This window comes from Balearica regulorum, chromosome 1 (genome assembly GCF_011004875.1).
Source record: "Balearica regulorum gibbericeps isolate bBalReg1 chromosome 1, bBalReg1.pri, whole genome shotgun sequence".
Classification (NCBI taxonomy): Eukaryota; Metazoa; Chordata; class Aves; order Gruiformes; family Gruidae; genus Balearica; species Balearica regulorum.
Genome location: NC_046184.1, coordinates 138,277,507 through 138,294,724, shown reverse-complemented (window position 1 = coordinate 138,294,724; position 17,218 = coordinate 138,277,507). Strand labels below are relative to the sequence as shown.

The 17,218-nt window shown below is 40.8% G+C and overlaps 1 long non-coding RNA gene across 1 annotated transcript; it reads right to left on the bottom strand.

Annotated features, from left to right (window-relative positions):
• Positions 1 to 637: 637 nt before the first annotated feature.
• LOC142605306 (uncharacterized) lies at positions 638 to 9,871 on the bottom strand. The gene is made up of 3 exons (XR_012839004.1): positions 9,475 to 9,871; positions 3,053 to 3,144; positions 638 to 1,623 (listed from the first exon to the last, which is right to left on the bottom strand). It is a non-coding gene; the product is annotated as an uncharacterized LOC142605306 (long non-coding RNA).
• Between the last annotated feature and the right edge of the window lie 7,347 nt (positions 9,872 to 17,218).

Genomic DNA, 17,218 nt, shown 5'->3' with positions numbered 1-17,218 from the left:
AGCATCGCAGTTCATAACGAGGCTAAACGCACCCTCTAGGATCCCACCGATATTCTTTAAGCGTTGCTTAACCAAAAAGAAGCTACTCTTTCTTTTAAAGAAAATTTTGCCATTTTGTCTTCACTCTTGAAGCTTCAGCTGGAGATGATTTTGTTCAACTATCTTCATCAGTTATTCAGTGATAAAGAGGGCAAATAAGTCTAGAAGGGAATTGCTGAATTCTTTCTTTGTCTTCCTACTGAGGAAAATCCTTTTTCAATGCAATACATAAAGGATTGCTGTGCTAGTTTAGAATGTTTTGCAGTGCCAAGCCTAAGCTGGTGTCAACAGCAGATGACAACAGCCATCTCAAAACCCTCTCGTATTTCTTTTATAAAGTCTTCACTTCTGGAAAAAGATGTAAGATTTGCAATTCAGCTACGATGTTACTTAATCTGACTAAATGACTTAGCTGAAGTCAGAGGTGGTGCATTTACATTTGCAGCTTTGAAACAATTGGCTTTTGCAAAGCAGAGATAAAGAAGCTGAAGCTTGTCTAAAAGTTTTGGATATTTTTTATTATTTTGCTCATGAATGTAATCATTTTTTATTAACACTGGATGACAGAAAAGATAGCTGGCTTTTTAATACCAACACTAGAAGAATATACTTTCAGGATGACAGCCTAATTTTATTTCTTGACATGTATTTTATTTAGGGAATGATATATATCTAGCCCACTCAGCACCTGCTGTCTTCAGACACATCAGCCATTTATGCCAATTATTTAGGGTTCCCCTTTAGGCTCTGAAGAGCAGTTCTTCCACTTCAGAATCCCCTTCTGCCCTCATTTAGTTTTTATCAGATTTTCATCTCAAACTCCTACCGCAGCCGTTTGTGCTGGAGAGGTCAAGAAATAAGGAACAGACTGCTTGCTCTGCTGGTGAGGTACCCCAAGGAGCTCTCACTCTGGAATTTGGGCTCTGGAAATGTGTCGTTCCTTTCATTTCGTCACATGTTCCTATTTGTTTAATGAAGTGTTAAAAATTCAGTTGCACCAGCACACCAACTGGCTTTGCTGTAGTATAGTCATTGTGAAGATCTACACAAACCTGCAACGAAGGCGTCTGAATTTTTTTTTTTTTTACTATTTTGTACAAGTTTGTTCAAAACAAAACAAGGGCCACATCTTTTTTTCTTTATGGAATTTTAGGGGCAAATTTTTCCAATTATAAATTGAAAATTACTTAACACAAAATGTTTTGACTTAACAGACCAACGCACATTCACAGCAACCAGCATTTAAGTAAGAGTAGCTTTTGCAAAGGACTCTGGTGACACTCATTGATTCACTAAGAGCTACAGGAATAAAGAACGTTTCCTGCTCTTCTGCCATAGTGCTATCAGCTCCCAAAGATACAAACGGACCGCGTGCTAAGTGCCATACCACCGCTACGGATTTGTTTTACATGCTCTCCCCGTGGGCTCGGACTTCGGACTTGCGATTTAGGGGGCGAGTGCTCACAGCGGCCCCAGTTTCTGGTTTTACTTTAGAGGGTCTGTGGTCGCAGCGCCAGCGATAGAAGCCTGAGGTCAATGGACACCAACAGTACGTGCGCGTGCTTTGGGGCACAGATCGTTGTGCTGAAACAAGGTAATAACACAAAGCGTTGGTGTTGGGACTGCATGTCATCTAAGAACGTAATTTCAGTTTTTTCACAGAGCAGTAGATAATGGTAACTCTTTCTAAAATAAATCCTACAAGATATACAGTATTTCTCTAAAAATGGTTTCTTTATCACTGTTATTCTACTTGTAGGGAAAAAAATGGCTGTAATCTGCATCAGAGAGGTGCTAAGGGCAGATCTGCATTAACTCCCTCTGACTGTTGTGCTCAGCAGGCATGTACAGCTGCTGGTCCTCAACTAGCTCTGGGTTCTTCTAGCATATTTTTGGATGAGCAGGATGCATAACTTTAAAAAGAAAACATTTGCCAGACCACACATAATTTCATTTTGCAGCCCTTATGTTTAATAAACTATTACTTCTTCCACAACACTGTAATATTTTCCACAACACTTCACTTTTCCAAAGCATTGTCCAAACCTCCTCTGGGCTCTGCAGCAGCCAGTACTGAGGTTCCCACATGATTTATTTTCCGAGGCACCTTTAGTAGTCTCATGGATATTAAAAAAAGCGAGAGTTTTACATACGCGCAGACATAAAAAAGAAAATATTTTTTGACAATTACAGAAAAGTCCTACTATTTGTATTTCTTTCTGACATATGATTCACTGTCTTTATTTTAGTATGGAGTTAAGTTAATAACCTTCGTGTTTCCTCATGCAAGAATGTGTCCTGTTTTGCCTTTGATTTCCTACTTAATCCATTCTAAAACTAGTGGGTTTATTAAATAAGAATGATAAAAAACCCCATGAATTTGATTGTGCTTTGTGGAAGATCTGCCCATCAAAGAATGACCACATTGGTTGTTGTTCTACTCGGTGAGTATAAGGACACACAAAGCAAAAATGGGAATACAGATGCTGAAAGTACAATGCTGTGCCAGCTATTTATTTGTACTGTAAAATTTCATTTTAAATATTTTCATAACTGTATTTATAGGCAGGAAAAGTTAGTTCTTGTTTTCAACAAAACATTAAAACCAACTTTAATAGGAAAAACTTAAAAACAGTGCCAAGTATGAACTTCAAAGTAAACTTTTTTATAATTTTCATGTCCAGAATTAGACACATCATTAATAATTTTTTTTAACTCTGTATCTCCAGAGTTTATAAAAACCCATACCCACCATTCATGTCAGGAATGTCTGAAATTTTCCAGGACTGTATGAGGAAGCTCCACATAAGTGTGAAGGAAACTGCCAAACTTTTGTCACCAAAGTCTGAATTATCTTACTTGGGAATGTCGTGTAAAGTGCTAATTATGTAAGACTAACTTCTGCTCCTGGAGGTTATAAGCAACAAAAAAACCACTTCAGTGACTGTACTCAGATTTCCTGACGGGCCTGAGAATGTATATATTTTAAGAAATACTGAGCAAGCAAACTCACAGATGCATAAAAATGTTGGCTGGAAGGGACCTCTGGAGGTCATCGAGTCCTCTCTCCCACTCAGGGCCAGCAAGTTGCTTCCTTCTTGATGCCTATGTTTGATGAAGATAATACAGCACTTTCTCTCAAAAAGAGACATATACTGGAACATCTGAAGTTTTGGTTGGGTTGCTTCTCCACATCACAAGATGAGATCAACCCCTTTCTGTGAGTTCAGCAAAGCATCACAAACCAGGACATGAGAGAAGGTTCCGCCAAGCTAGGCTGGGGGAATACTCTGATGCAGTGCTCAGACACTGGCCACAGTCCATAAATTATTTCAAATAATGCCAGCATTATTTCAAATAAATAATTTGGACACTTTTAGGGCCAAAAGGTCATACCATAGAAAGATCAGACTCTCCCCATAGATTCTTACCATAAGCTCATAATCCTGAGTTAAGCTAGGATATATTGTAGAGAACACTGTACATCCTGATTAGAAATTTCAAGTTCTGAAGACTCAACTACACTTGATTAAGTAGTTTCAGTGGTTAATTAACCTCACTACCTAAACTGTGCCTCTTATTTTTATTCTAAGTTCTTCTGGCTCTGGCTCTCTGACACCGTGTTTTGCTAAGAATGTGTTTGCTGGAGCCATTCATTGTAAGAATTTAATGTTTCTGCCCTGATAGTACCAGATAGCAAGATAGCTTTTTTACGTGCCTTATCTTATGGTCACAGTCCTATTTAAAGCAGAGATTTGTCTGACTGTGGTTTGTTAGATAAATACCCCTCTATCGGAAATGTTAACACACGGGTCCCCTACCATCACAGGCGCACACAGGCGCGTGCACGTGCATACACTCACGCACACACAGGTATTTAGTTTCTCTTTAACCCTCCTCACCAAGCTAAAGAAATCTAACCAGTTATAACTTTCAAGGGCAGATTTTTCTGTATTTTACTACGTCAAATTCCGTATTTTATTGTTCACGAAAATACAGACTATCAAACCACAATAACGGCACACGCAGCAATCACAGGAGTACTTTATTTGAAGAATTATCTTTTATCTTTTTCGTCCCCATGCACAATTATAGAAACAGTCATGGTGCTGACTCAAGTCATTTTCATCTTAGAAGTCAGGTTAATATCCAAAGAATTTAAATCAGCATTTGGCTAGAGGAAGAGTCAACCAACTTATCCAACTCTCACTGAAGGTGCTTATTGTGGTTCAACCCCAGCCGGCAGCCAAGCCCCACGCAGCCGCTCGCTCACACCCCCCATGGTGGGGTGGGGGAGAGAATCGGAAAGGTAAAAGTGAGAAAACTCGCGGGTTGAGATAAAGACAGTTTAACAGGTAAAGCAAAAGCTGCGCACACAAGCAAAGCAAGACAAGGAATTCATTCACCACTTCTCATGGGCAGGCAGGTGTTCAGCCATCCCCAGGAAAGCAGGGCTCCGTCACGTGTAACAGGTACTTGAGAGGACAAACGCCATCACTCCCAATGTTCTCCTCTTCCTTCTTCTTCCCCCGGCTCCTTATATGCTGAGCATGACATCATATGGTCTGGGATATCCCTTGGGTCAGTTGGGGTCAGCTGTCCCAGCTGTGTCCCCTCCCAACTCCTTGTGCACCCCCAGCCCACTCGCTGGTGGGGTGGTGTGAGAAGCAGCAAAGGCCTTGGCTCTGTGTGAGCACTGCTCAGCAGTAACGAAAACATCCCTGTGTTACCAACGCTGTGTCCAACACAAATCCAAAACACAGCCCCACAGCAGCTATGAAGAAAATTAACTCTATCCCAGTCAAAACCAGCACAGTGCCTAATGGCGGTGTAAATTTCAAAACCAGGAATTTTAGGTGTATGTGGATCTTATGTCTCCCATCAGGAGCAGATATAGTAGGGACACAGGGGAGCTGGGTGATGCTGGGCAGGTAACGCACCTGCTGGCATCACCAGTACAGCCTATTCTCTACGTTATTATTGCTAAAGCTACTTCCTCCAGCAACCCGGCTCCCAGCAGTGAATGAAATACCACATTAGCTTCATACCTTTTATTTAGATGCATGCAGATACTAAAAAGTTGAATACCATGTCACACGTTAACATATGAACTAGTATCTACCATATCGGCTCAACCTTTTTCATAGTGACTGTTCTGCTAAAAGGGTAAATGGCTTACTAGCTGGCTCATACCTTAAAAAGAAATTCTCATACGCCTCCACAAAAGTTATATTACAATGGTTAGTCCATCCTCAATACATTTCTAGGGAGGGGTGGTTTGTTTTTTTTTTTTTAAATTTTGACCCATCTAAACCCAAGATCTGTTTCAACAGCAAGAAACAAAGACTCCTAATAATGTGGAAAGTTTTGTCTTCAGTAGTGCATATGGTGTTTATGAAACTCTCTCTATTTCCTTAAAATGTAAAAGACAAACAGATTTCATAGGCTGGTATAAAAACAGTGGACATAATAAGCCTGGCATTCTGAAGTAAACAGTTGATGGATTCCTTTGAGGTGTGAAATATGCTTAACACAAAGCAAGCCAAAATATATCCAAACAGTTAATGTGGTTAGGTATTTCTGTTCATTAAATGAATATTTTAGTTTGGACCAGTAATGGATTTGTAATAGAATATTATTGTAGGCTTCATTTATGTTTACTTTTAGGTTTTTTGATTCCTGCAGTTGTGTGATCCTTTGCGTTAACTGCTTGGTATGATCACTAACCTAAAATCAACAAGCAGATAAGGACCAATGCTGTTTAATGAATACAGAGGTAGTTCTTAGCTAGTTTTGTTGGCTTCTTTGTCTTTGTTCAATCAGAACATGCAGACATTCTTCCATAAACTAAAGTCAAATTTGAAAATGTGGCTGGACATAAATTTCTCATAATTTCTTGACGCGCAAAACCACGATGGCAGAATGGAGCGTCCAGTAGAATGATGATACCAGGAGTTACTCATCTTATTACATCTTATTCTGAAGTTCCATTTCTCAAACTCCACTTCCCAGTGATGAGATTTTATTACGCCTTTATGGAAAGGTCAAAAAGCTCACACCACCAAATAGCTGTTCAGTGTTTAAATGCCTACCCATAGTGATCTTCTCTTCTAAAATTGTAAGCTTAATTCCTCGCATATAATGAGACTTGCCTTGTAGTTTTTACTTCATTTTACTGTGTTTTTATCTTTTTCTCAAATTTCCAATTTCCTCCTGAAAAGCAACTATCCTGCTTGGACATAACATTTTACACTCAGCGTTACATGTATGGGCACAGCTGCTTCTCTGTTTGGTACCCGGTTCTCTACCTCCAAGATCCAAGATACCCACAGATGCCTGCGGGACATTTGCTTTCTTGTCCATGGAGTTTCTGCGAGCATTCACCTCGAGGCGATTACCACAGATTACTAAACACCTCCCTGCATGACGGCTTGCCAAAACGGTCTCCCATCCTCAAACCAGGACGTGCGATTTTGCTCCATGTGTATTATTTTCTATTTACTTTTATTAAAATGCATCATGTTAGTTGCAACAACCTAAATAAGCCATTCAGCTGGCACAGCACAGGTAACTTTTTTTTCCTTATTTACTACCCTGACAACTTCTCTGTCATCTGCAGGCATTATTAGCACAGATGTGATGTCAGTGTCTAGAATGATCTTTCATCAGATGGAGCCACTCTCTAGTAAGCCCACTAAAAAAGCCAGGCTTTTTTTATATGTTTCTAATAATAACTCCATTTTGTATCCATAAGTGACCCAGGTTTCAATCCTTTCCATATTAATTCCATGTAGTACAAGCTTTTTAATTAAATCATGATGTGGTTCTAAGTTAGTATTGCAATCTCAGATAAAACCTTGTCTTCTGGGAAATAAGCTTTCCTATAAATGCTGCGTAGGTGGGGACTGATGGGGATTGGTATCACCTCATTCAGCTTCCTCCTTCACTCCGTGCTGCGGAGGCCCAGGAGGAGTGTCCTGGCTCAACAACGGGTCAGGAGTTTCCCATATTCATCCCTTCCTGTCCCAGTGTGTGCCCTGTCCGTAGGGACCAACCTGAGAATTCATGAGTTCAGAGGGCTGGCAAGACCTCCTTCCTCAATCGCTCTGCTCTGGCAGCACTCAGAAACACATAGCTATTTCCATTCATCTACTTGGATTTACTTTTATTGCTCCAAGTTAGGTACTTGTTTAAGATGCGGCTAGAAGTCTCATGCGCGCACACGTTGTGTGATATTATTTGAGTGGTGAAAACTGATAAATGCTGCAGCCGCAGCGCCAGGTCTAAGCATGCTAGGTGTTAATTAAATAAAAATAAAAGCAGTAGTCCTCATCCAAAGAGACTTACATAGCCCCAAAGTGGTTTTGTTCCACATATGATTTCTAGTCTCCAGCTCTTCATAGTATTTCTCATTAGTAGTCTTGCACTTTAACGCATCAAGGTCATTACGCGTGGAACTATGAAACAAAATGCAAGACATCAGCTTTATTTAAGATGAACACAAAGGGTCTGTCTGGTCTTCTACAGTGCAAAACATGTTCTGGCCAATTCTGAAAGCCTCCCAGGTATATTGCTTCCAGTCTCGACTCAAGACTTTCAGCATCTCTGAAGAAGTAATTGAACCTTGCCAGGTGGAGTTCAATAAATAGCTAGCAGTATATTAATAAAATCACCCTGAGAGTGTGAAAGTCTTGGCACAACATGAGCAAAAAAGAGCCAAATACTCACCTATATTGCCATCAAATAGAGTTATGCCAGTTTATACCATTTCCTGAATTTATGCATTTTTCCATTGGACTTTAAAAGCAGCCCATGGTTTATGCACACTTATATTCACACTTTTCAAAAGACTGCATTTAACTTCATCGAGTATCTTTTCCTGTTTCCATTACACATCTGAGTAAACTGCAGCCAAAGCAGGAAATGCCTACAGCCACTGAAAGGATGTCTGCAAATCAAAATTGTCCTAGAAAATTCTGCCAACTAAGAGTCTCCCAGCCTTCTCATAATTATTGTTTTTACCTCTGACACATCCCACTTATCTTCCCTGTATTTTTTTGTCAGCTCACTTTTGGAGAGAGTTATTATGTTCTGCACTTCATGTTATTTTTTTAAGTCATTCATTCATATCCTGGCTGCAAACCTGACTCCTGTCTCTTCATGCACCTTAAACCATCCTGATTTGAAAGCTGGCCATGCTCAACCTTCTGCTTATGTTTCATTTTCTCTGGCCTCTTTCTCTTCCCTTCCTCTACTCCTAGGCAAGTAAGTACTTCCAAAAGACCAGCTCCAAAATGCACAGTGGAAATCCTGAATTTTATATTATATTTTTCATTAAAAAAAAACCAAACCAACAAACCAAAAACCTTCATTGTGGTCATCGCTGGACTCTTTTTGATACACTTAATATGTGATGATTTTAGGCCAAACCAAAGGAACTTCAGTAAATATTTTAAAAACCTTTATAATGGTCATGTTAGAGGCTTCCATCCTTTTCCCTCAAACTTTCCCTACATTTGTTAGCCTGAAGTTAAATTTCCATTCTGATTTAAATGAGTAATGTACACAAAGAGCCTGCCAAGAAAACATACAGATGTATCTACCCTGAACACTGCAGAGTCAGACAAAGGCATCAGAGGCAGATTTGGGAAACAGAGAAATAGAGTTTTAATGGCCACTCGTAATATTTTTTTCCGAATCATGTTAAGTGAACGGAGTTAGACTGTCATTAAAATAGTCAGAAGGTCTGCCAACTTTATAGAAATAACCCAGCTGAAGCACCTGAGTGCTGCTGCCTTCTTGGCCCAGTATGGCTATAAATATTTAATATTCATGGTGTGAGAAAAATCTTAATAAAAATATTTGGCTTAAAGTCTTGAATGTCAAGAGCTTTTCCTGAGGTCCTTATCTCCTTAAATGCAGTCAAACCTCGTAGAGTAATTGGGAAACAATGTAGTGGAACAGATAGGGTTATCTTAAAGCAATACCGGAGCAGGGAAATTAGAAATTTATGCTAGCCTTTACTTCTGACTTGGAGCCCAAATTAGTTGACCCAAGCTGCTAGAACGTCTATCAAAGGTAACTGTAAAGTGATCTTTTAAAGTACATACCTGTCCTGTTAAATAAAGGAATCTTTCACATTGTGGTTAATATGGCTCTGAAATGTAGCTAAGAAAGAGATACTGAAACCTTTAAAACTGTGTTGTTCTCTTGCTCTTGTAATGTATTTTTACACTGACTGCTCATGGAGGTGAGGTGACCTGGGTATGGACCTCAAAGTCAGCAGGGTCTGCTCCAAGGGCTACTGAGGCTGGTGGAGAATCCAGGCTTTGGGCTGACGTTCTAGAATTGTAGCACAATGACATGTACAATGTAATTTAAGGGCTTTGGTGGGTAGGGGAAATATGATCCGTGATTAATCTGACCTTCATTTACCTTGTTGAATCAAGCTCCTCATTCAACGTGGGCTATAATCAGTCCGGCCGTCTGTGGTTCTTTGTTAAACCAGGGCTGTTTGTGTTTAGTCAGCTGTGAAAAGAGACGGAGAGAATAGTTTCTTCAGTGCAAGGTGTTAATGTCAGTCTCCCACACACATCCACTTAGAAAGAGAACCAAATTTCCTTTTAGATGCTCTTCAACTTAAAGGTGAACAATCTGAATCACCGTTCCACCCAGAGTAGGTGTAATTCCTTTTTACTTGACTTACACGACAGCAACCAAACTTGGATATCACTAATATCCCTTTTCTCTTCCTTTTTATTCAAGTTTAAAAGTTTTATGGAGGCTTTGCTTTAAGACTGAAGCAAAAAGCTGATCTATGCTAAAGCGTTTTGCTAGTTTACCTTAAATACGCTGGAAACAGAACCCTTTCTGCGGCACAAGGATCACCTCCAGCAAGAGGGTTTGCCAGTTTAATTACATAGGCATGTCCCTTCAGGTACAGACTTAGTTCTAGTAGCCATTAAGTTTTAATGATAAAATTAATAAACCCTAAATGTTGAATAAATCCTATATGTGAATAAATCCTGAGCATTCAGGCTTTTTTTGGGGGGTGTCAACATAAACATTAATTAAATGCTATAAAAAAATTCATTTTATTGTGTTTTCATAGACAGTTAAAAAGGGAAGAGCAGTGATATAGATAGACAAAGGCAAAAGGTTAAAAGGTCAAGGTTTCGACTACTGTAAGTACCATATCTCCATGGGCTGCAGGGGATTCATAGCAATATACACTTGTTGAAAACATGGCTTTATTTTAAAATTATGGAATCCATTAAATGGGCACATCGTGAGAGTCAAGATGCAGTGGTGTACAAGATGACTCAAAAGGCCTATCTTTTTTCCTCCCTCTGTTTCTGATCTACCTTCGATGCCACCACTCCCCACAAAAGAGGGGTATTTTGCTGTTGTTATAACTAAGAGATTTTTTTTCTTTTTTCCTCCCCCCCCCCCTTCCCCTCAAGGAAACAAATCTTTCTAGTTTTCATCCTAAAATCCTTGGGTAAGGTCACCTCTCATTGTGAAGTTCAGTGCTGAACTCGCTGAGGTACACTGATGCACACTGATTCCCCTGCTCTAAAACAGACATCTTTTTGGTAGTAAAGACAGACATACCACAGTCTGTGTCCCAGCTGAGAGCAAATCCCACAGCAAATGGGACCATTTGTTCTGGGTGTGGAAATGTATAGCACTCCCTAATGTGGGAAAAAAAGTAATAAAAAGATGGATGAATGCCCACACAATTCTCTATTTGTTCAAAAAAATCTAGATAAGAATGTTTTAAAAGATAAACTATTAATTGGCACGTTTCTAAATAATTTATGAAGAAGGTTAAATGCGTGATAAAATGTGTAAGAGGAAGGGATTTTCTTCTTGTTTTTTTTACCTTTAAGCTACCGGGAAGGCTAATTCTCTCATAACTTTGCTCAAGGAGTCATTGGAGACCTCACATGCTCGCTTTGAACTTTTTCTGCCCCGAAGAAAGACAGAGAGATAAATTTTCTCCTGAGTGTTTTTCAGTACTTGAGTTAAAATCAAAACCAAACAGTGTGAATAAAACTCACCTTCCCTCTCAGTACTCAGGGTTTATTTGCATAGATTTTTCTGCTGTCATAATTTTCTCCTCTTCTTTATTCAGAAGTCTGGAGACTCCGAGGAGTCACCCAGGAAAGGGTGATAAGAGATGAATTTCTACCACGACACAAATATATAAATCCAAAGATATATACCTCATCTGACCTCTATAATCAAAGAGAAGGAACAAGAGCATAAACCCGACCTTCCCCTCCTCCTTTCAAAATGCATTATTAGTGACAGTACCTTTTTCTATACAGTTCTCACATGTGTCCTTCATTATTCTGAAAGAATAGCATAAGATTAGCTTGATTTATCATTGACATTGTTCCCTGACCTTAAAAAAATGCTGTCTTTTAATCCACCCCACAGGAAAAAAAAATGCTGAATGAATTTCTAAAAGGTGGGTGAAATAGTTGCCATAGCCTCAAGGCAGCAACAATGTAAATGCTAACAAGTTATTCTGGTTTTACATGTCTATTCACCTTTATATAGATTCTACCACCTCTGCGTCTCACACTGCATGTGTTAATGCTCGGGAAGTTCTTTTGGGCCCTATAAACAGTCCCATAATATACTTGAATGTAAACTGAAATAGTTTCCTCTGATTCTCTCTTGCCTATTTAATAAGCATATTCTTGCTCTGCACAACATTTACCTAGCGCCCAGTTTTGCCACCCATACACAGTCTCCCATTTTATACCTTTTTTTTTTTTTTTTTTTTTTTTAAATTCAGCACAATGTGACAATTGCTTATTCAGGGAAAGTAAAAAAATGCAATCTCCTTCTGCAAGAGCAGCCCACATCTTGAATCCATATGTTTTAGTGTGTAGAAAAATTGGATCTGATGCCCCCACCATAGGCAAATTGAGGCAGGAAAGGGTGACGATAGCCATAGGAAGGGCACGGAGTGAGCCAATCTATAACGGTACCCTTACGAGTGGCTGCACAGATGCAAAACTAAGGGAAAAGATGCTGGTTTATTATGACCCACTGTAAAACGCATTTCCCTCTTGCCCAAGTCAGGAGTTTCAGGTCAGAATGTACTTACTTAGGGCTGACAAATAAATTTACAATCCAGGCCATTTGCTTCTCAACCTGTTGGAGTAACAAACCTCCCAGGAGTAAGAAACAGTTTCTGTGAGCTGGATTACATTTTCGCCAAAGCCCATGCACATCCAGACTGGTTCTTCTCGAAGTCAAAGCAATAACATCCGCTGGCGTCAGCAGTCGAACGTTTCACCCCGAAGCGAGAAGCCCCGTACCAGCTGGTGGCCGCAGCTGAAGCTCTGCGTGCCCGACGCCGGGGCACCCCGCGGGCTGCCCCCAAAGCCGCCCAGCACCCGGGGCTCCTATGGCAGCGCTGCTGACTCTAACAGCTACCACGTAAGCTAAGCGAACTCTAAGCGATTTCAGAAACAAGGTGACACGGTACTTTATTTTTAATGGGGACATGCTGGTGCAATTCAGGGAATAAATGTGCAAATGTCAAGGCACCTTAGGAAGAACACAGGAGCAGAAAATAGTGTATTAGCAGTAGCAGAGAGAGACAAGAAGGAAAAGGCAAGCCAGAGAACGGATATGAAGGGATAAGTAGGCAGCACAGCTCATACGACACCTGATAAACTTTGTTTAACAGATATTGTCTAAAAATCAGTGAAAAATTCCAGAGGAAAACCAAATGTTTTCCACACTTGTTTCTTCAGAGGCTGATTAAGTAATGAGCAGGCTACGCATTCAGCTGGTCTAAAGGGTTGCACAGAACAGCAACTGCAGAGCAAAATCAGGGTCTTACTCCCAGTCATGGTAACTGTCTCCAAACTACCGGGGAATCTGAGCTGTTGCAGTTTGCACACAGGCGAGCACAGGCTGGAAAAGGAACACTTAAAAGTTTAATCAAGTAACATACTCGCCCAGGCAGCTGCGGCCATGCCAGACCCAAATACCTCCGCGGGAACCCACTTGTTAACGATCCCACAGTAGATTTTAGTATGGGAAGGGGCAGATTGCAATTGGAAACGTTGAACCTGTTCTTGATCTCTCTTACGCAAAGCGAAAGAGAAGCTACGGGGCTGTAAAGGCTGGAGAGGGAGGACCAGGCGGTGGGAGAGAGAGGCGGCCAGTCCCAGCCCAGGTTTCACAGGCGCAGGAATGGAAAATAACGAGGGAAAAAACAGGTTTCACATTAACAGCGGCTGGAATTCGAGCCTGAAAAAAATCAATACTTTTTCTTCCCTCTATTTATATAAAATTTATAATGCAAATACAACTGTGTTTTTGTACGCTGTGCCTCTCAGCTCTATTTATAATTTGACCATCATTTTCAAACCTGGCTGATTAATATTAGGCCATTAAAATCATGCTCAGATTTCTAAACAAACATTCTCCTTTTTTATTGTTGTTGGAAGTGCTGAACTCCTGCCTTCCCCTATGGCATGTGTAGGATGGTTTTGCCTTTCAGCAGACTCTTAGGGTGAACTAAAACAAACACCTTCCCATCGCGTTAAGAGTCTCAGAAATTAGGTTCCTGCGGATATCCTGTTGTAACAGAGGTGCTTCTCTCGCCCCAGTCCCCGTGCTCCAGCAGAGTCAGCCGGTGAACTTGGAATCAGGGACTGACACAAATTTGGGTGGAAAGGGGGTCATCTGTCCCTGCCCCTGCCCAGCATGGGGCCAAATGCAAAGTCAGGACACTGCTTGCTCCCTCCTCTCCCACTGGACACTCCCGTGCCCCCCGTCCTCCCCTCGAGGCGAGGTGGGCTCTGGCCCCCCGGGCGCCCCTGAAGACTTGTTCCCATCTGCCCGCAACTTCCTCCTGCCCCTCTGGTTTCTGCTGCAGGGGGGTACTCCAGCCCTGGGGCAGGGCTTTGCTTTGGCCCCGTTGAACTTCACATTCTCCTGTTGGCCCATTTCTCCAACCTGCCCAGGTCCCCCTGAACCCCGGCCCTGCCCACCGGCGTATCGACCGTCACTCCCATCCCACCCACTTCATCCCACACCAGCTGGATGTCTTTGCCTGTTCCACGTGCAGGTAGATAGTAAATGCTGCTAAAATCCAAATCATCTTCGCTGAGGGATAAAAGGTCTCATCTACATGAGAGACCTGAGTCTGTATTTCTGTAACTTGTTCCCGTCTGCATCCACAGTAACTGCCTACAGATTCACATCACGCATACTCTGCTTTAAACTTAATGATTTGCCATCAAAATGTCCTGACCAAGATCATATTGTTGTAACTACAGTCAAAAACCTTATTGCTTTATGCGTTTGCCACTTTCTCTGTAAGATAATACCCTCACCTTATTTCACAGGGGATCAGGAGGATGAATGCATTATTTATAAGGAAAGCATTCAGATTTGGGGGGGTAAGACGCACCAGCACTTACGAATTATCTTATGAATACAATATAAATTATTCAGCAACTGTATGTCCTTCTCACAAAGGAAATCATACAGCTTGGCCCTACTGAGCTTACACATTCCTAACTAGAGAGGGAAAAAAAATTAAATCCTAAAACATATGTGTAAACAAAAATGTAAATACAAATTAAAATACTTTTAAATACCTCATTGACAAAGTTTGCCCACATATCACATTCTACTTTAATAGTGACGTTGTCCACCATTTTAGGAAAAAAAAGTGCTCATTTCTTATGATATATGCTCATGCAACTCTAGTTTTACTTTGGTAAGTTCATTTATTAATCTCTTTTAATTTTTGTTGCTTTTCTTGGTGAAATGACATCTCATACATTCCCCAATGTGCCAACTTTCATTAATTAAAAAAAAAAACAACAAAAAACCAACTACCCTTTAAGATTAAAAGTGTGTTGCTATGCCTATGATTATTTTGCCTACGGTAATTTTAGCATGGCTTTTAATAAAGCCAGAACTCCACCCTAAAACTTTCAGAAACTGGCGGAATGTCTATACCGAGAATTTGGAACCCACTGGACTTTATATTGTTTTCCTTTTCAAGTTCACGCTATTTCACAGCTGTAGAGGCTTGTGGTTTAAAACAGAAAGACAGCTAATGTCAGTAAGGTAAGTGAGGTCTTTTTGAACTTGGAATCGAAGATTATTTTTTTTTCTTTCCAAATCCTACACAGAATATAGGACAAAAAAAATCTCAAAACATTTCTTTTTAATTTACTTTGTCAACTGCAATCTCTCCCACTCATTGGTGTACTTAGGCAAGGAAATTGTTCTGCCAAATACAAATAAAATGTACTGAAAGTACTTAACTGATCTGTTGATGGGTCATGTAAATACAGTCTTTAAAGGGGTACTAATTTTAGAGATAATTACAACCATTTTACGTGACTCCATTTTTTGTTGACAGCATTTCTCAAGTATTAGCAACCCACTTTAGGAATAATACAGTTGTGGGGATGAGATGCTTACATTCACTGCAAAAAAAAGTGCAAAATTCAGTTTAGGGGGGAAAAAAACAAATTTGGTATCACCTACAAGATGCCCTTTTCTCTCTTGGTCATTCCTTCATAGTCTGGGACCATCTCTAGGCAGTACGTCAAGCCTGCAACCTGTCTACCATTTCATAATACATATCTGAAATCTGCTTTGCACGTTCCTCTGCAGAAAGAAATTCGGGATGAGCCCCTCGCTGCTGTAAATGGAAAGAACTCCATTGGCTTTAATGAAGCTCTGCAGCATTACACTTCTTCTGGACATCCTCCCTCTGTGTTGAAAGATTTCAAACGCAGAGGAAAAGAGAGGGGGTATTTTCCAGTAGCTGGAGAGTAGGGTCTGAGGTGTCACTTGGGTATCTGTTCTCTTTGCTGCCTCTGAGCAGTCACTGCAGATTGACCCACATTAGAAGAAAACACATTGCTTTAATTACATTCATTAGGAATGTGATATTTTAATGTATTTTTTATATCATCACAAATTCTTGTTCCTTACCTCAATATGGTTTATTTTGCTCTCTTGTGGAAGGGAAGGGATACTGCTGCAAACGCCTCTACACAGCGGCAGTTTCACTTAAAACTAAACCTGTATTCCCGCGTAGGCGAGCCCCTTGTTTATCTCAGCTTCAGCATACCTTTGAGGGACGAGAAGGATGGCGCGTCGTCTGAGAGAGACGTGGGATTGCCGCATGAACCCAGCTCTGCCCATCGCTCTTCAGGAGTACCTGCACGGGGACCTCACGCTGACCGATGGAGCGGGGCGGGGGTGGTGGCACAGCTCTCCGTGCCGGTGACCCAGGCCTTCAGGAAACTGGCCCTGTCTTACCCAATCCAGTACATCTACCAAGTGGGATGGTTCTTTCTACTGTGATCCTCCGTGAGAGAATGCTTGTGGAAACACAGCTTTCTCTCAGGCAAATGTGTATGTACATCTCTGCACACACACGCACGCCACCCCCCCATAGTCTTCTCCGGGTTCAGCAACAAAATGGTATGATCGGTGATGCTAAAGTACAGACTGGAGTGTGTAGCTACATTTCAAAGTTGGTGCTTTTTTAGTTTTTTTTAATAAAGTACGCTGATGACAATAGGGGGACTTAAGTAGAGTAAGCTGATGGCAATGTGAACTTTTTTTTTTTTTAGTTTTAGAAATAAAAAGGGGAAATTGCTTCTCTACAATTCTGTCACTACATCATCTTCTGAAAAAAAAAGGAAGCTCAAGATAAAATTGCTACCCTCAAAATGAAGGAAAAGCATAAAGAAATGATTGTTGCTTTGTTCTTGGGTTTGGGTAGATCGGAGCCTGAGCACAGATTAATCCCAAGCTTCAAGCTCTGATGACTACTGAGAAGTACAGAGTACGTGGCCATAACTGGACGGATGTTAATAAGGGTCTCGGTATATCACTAAACAACAGAAATCTTGCGGTGCAACTGGAACAACAAAGCCTTTCTCTTTGAACTGATAGGATGCAGCAAAGGGCTGCTGGCACGTTGGTCCCGTTGATTTGTGAGGGTAAAGGCTCATGTCTTAGGTCCACGGTGTGGGGTTTCCAATGAAGCATGTTTGCATATTGTGTCTGTGTGTTTCTTGATGTGTGCAAATACGCATACACAAATATACATTTATGGTTGTGAGCCCTCAAATAATACTGAAAAATAAGTGATTTCACGGTTCTG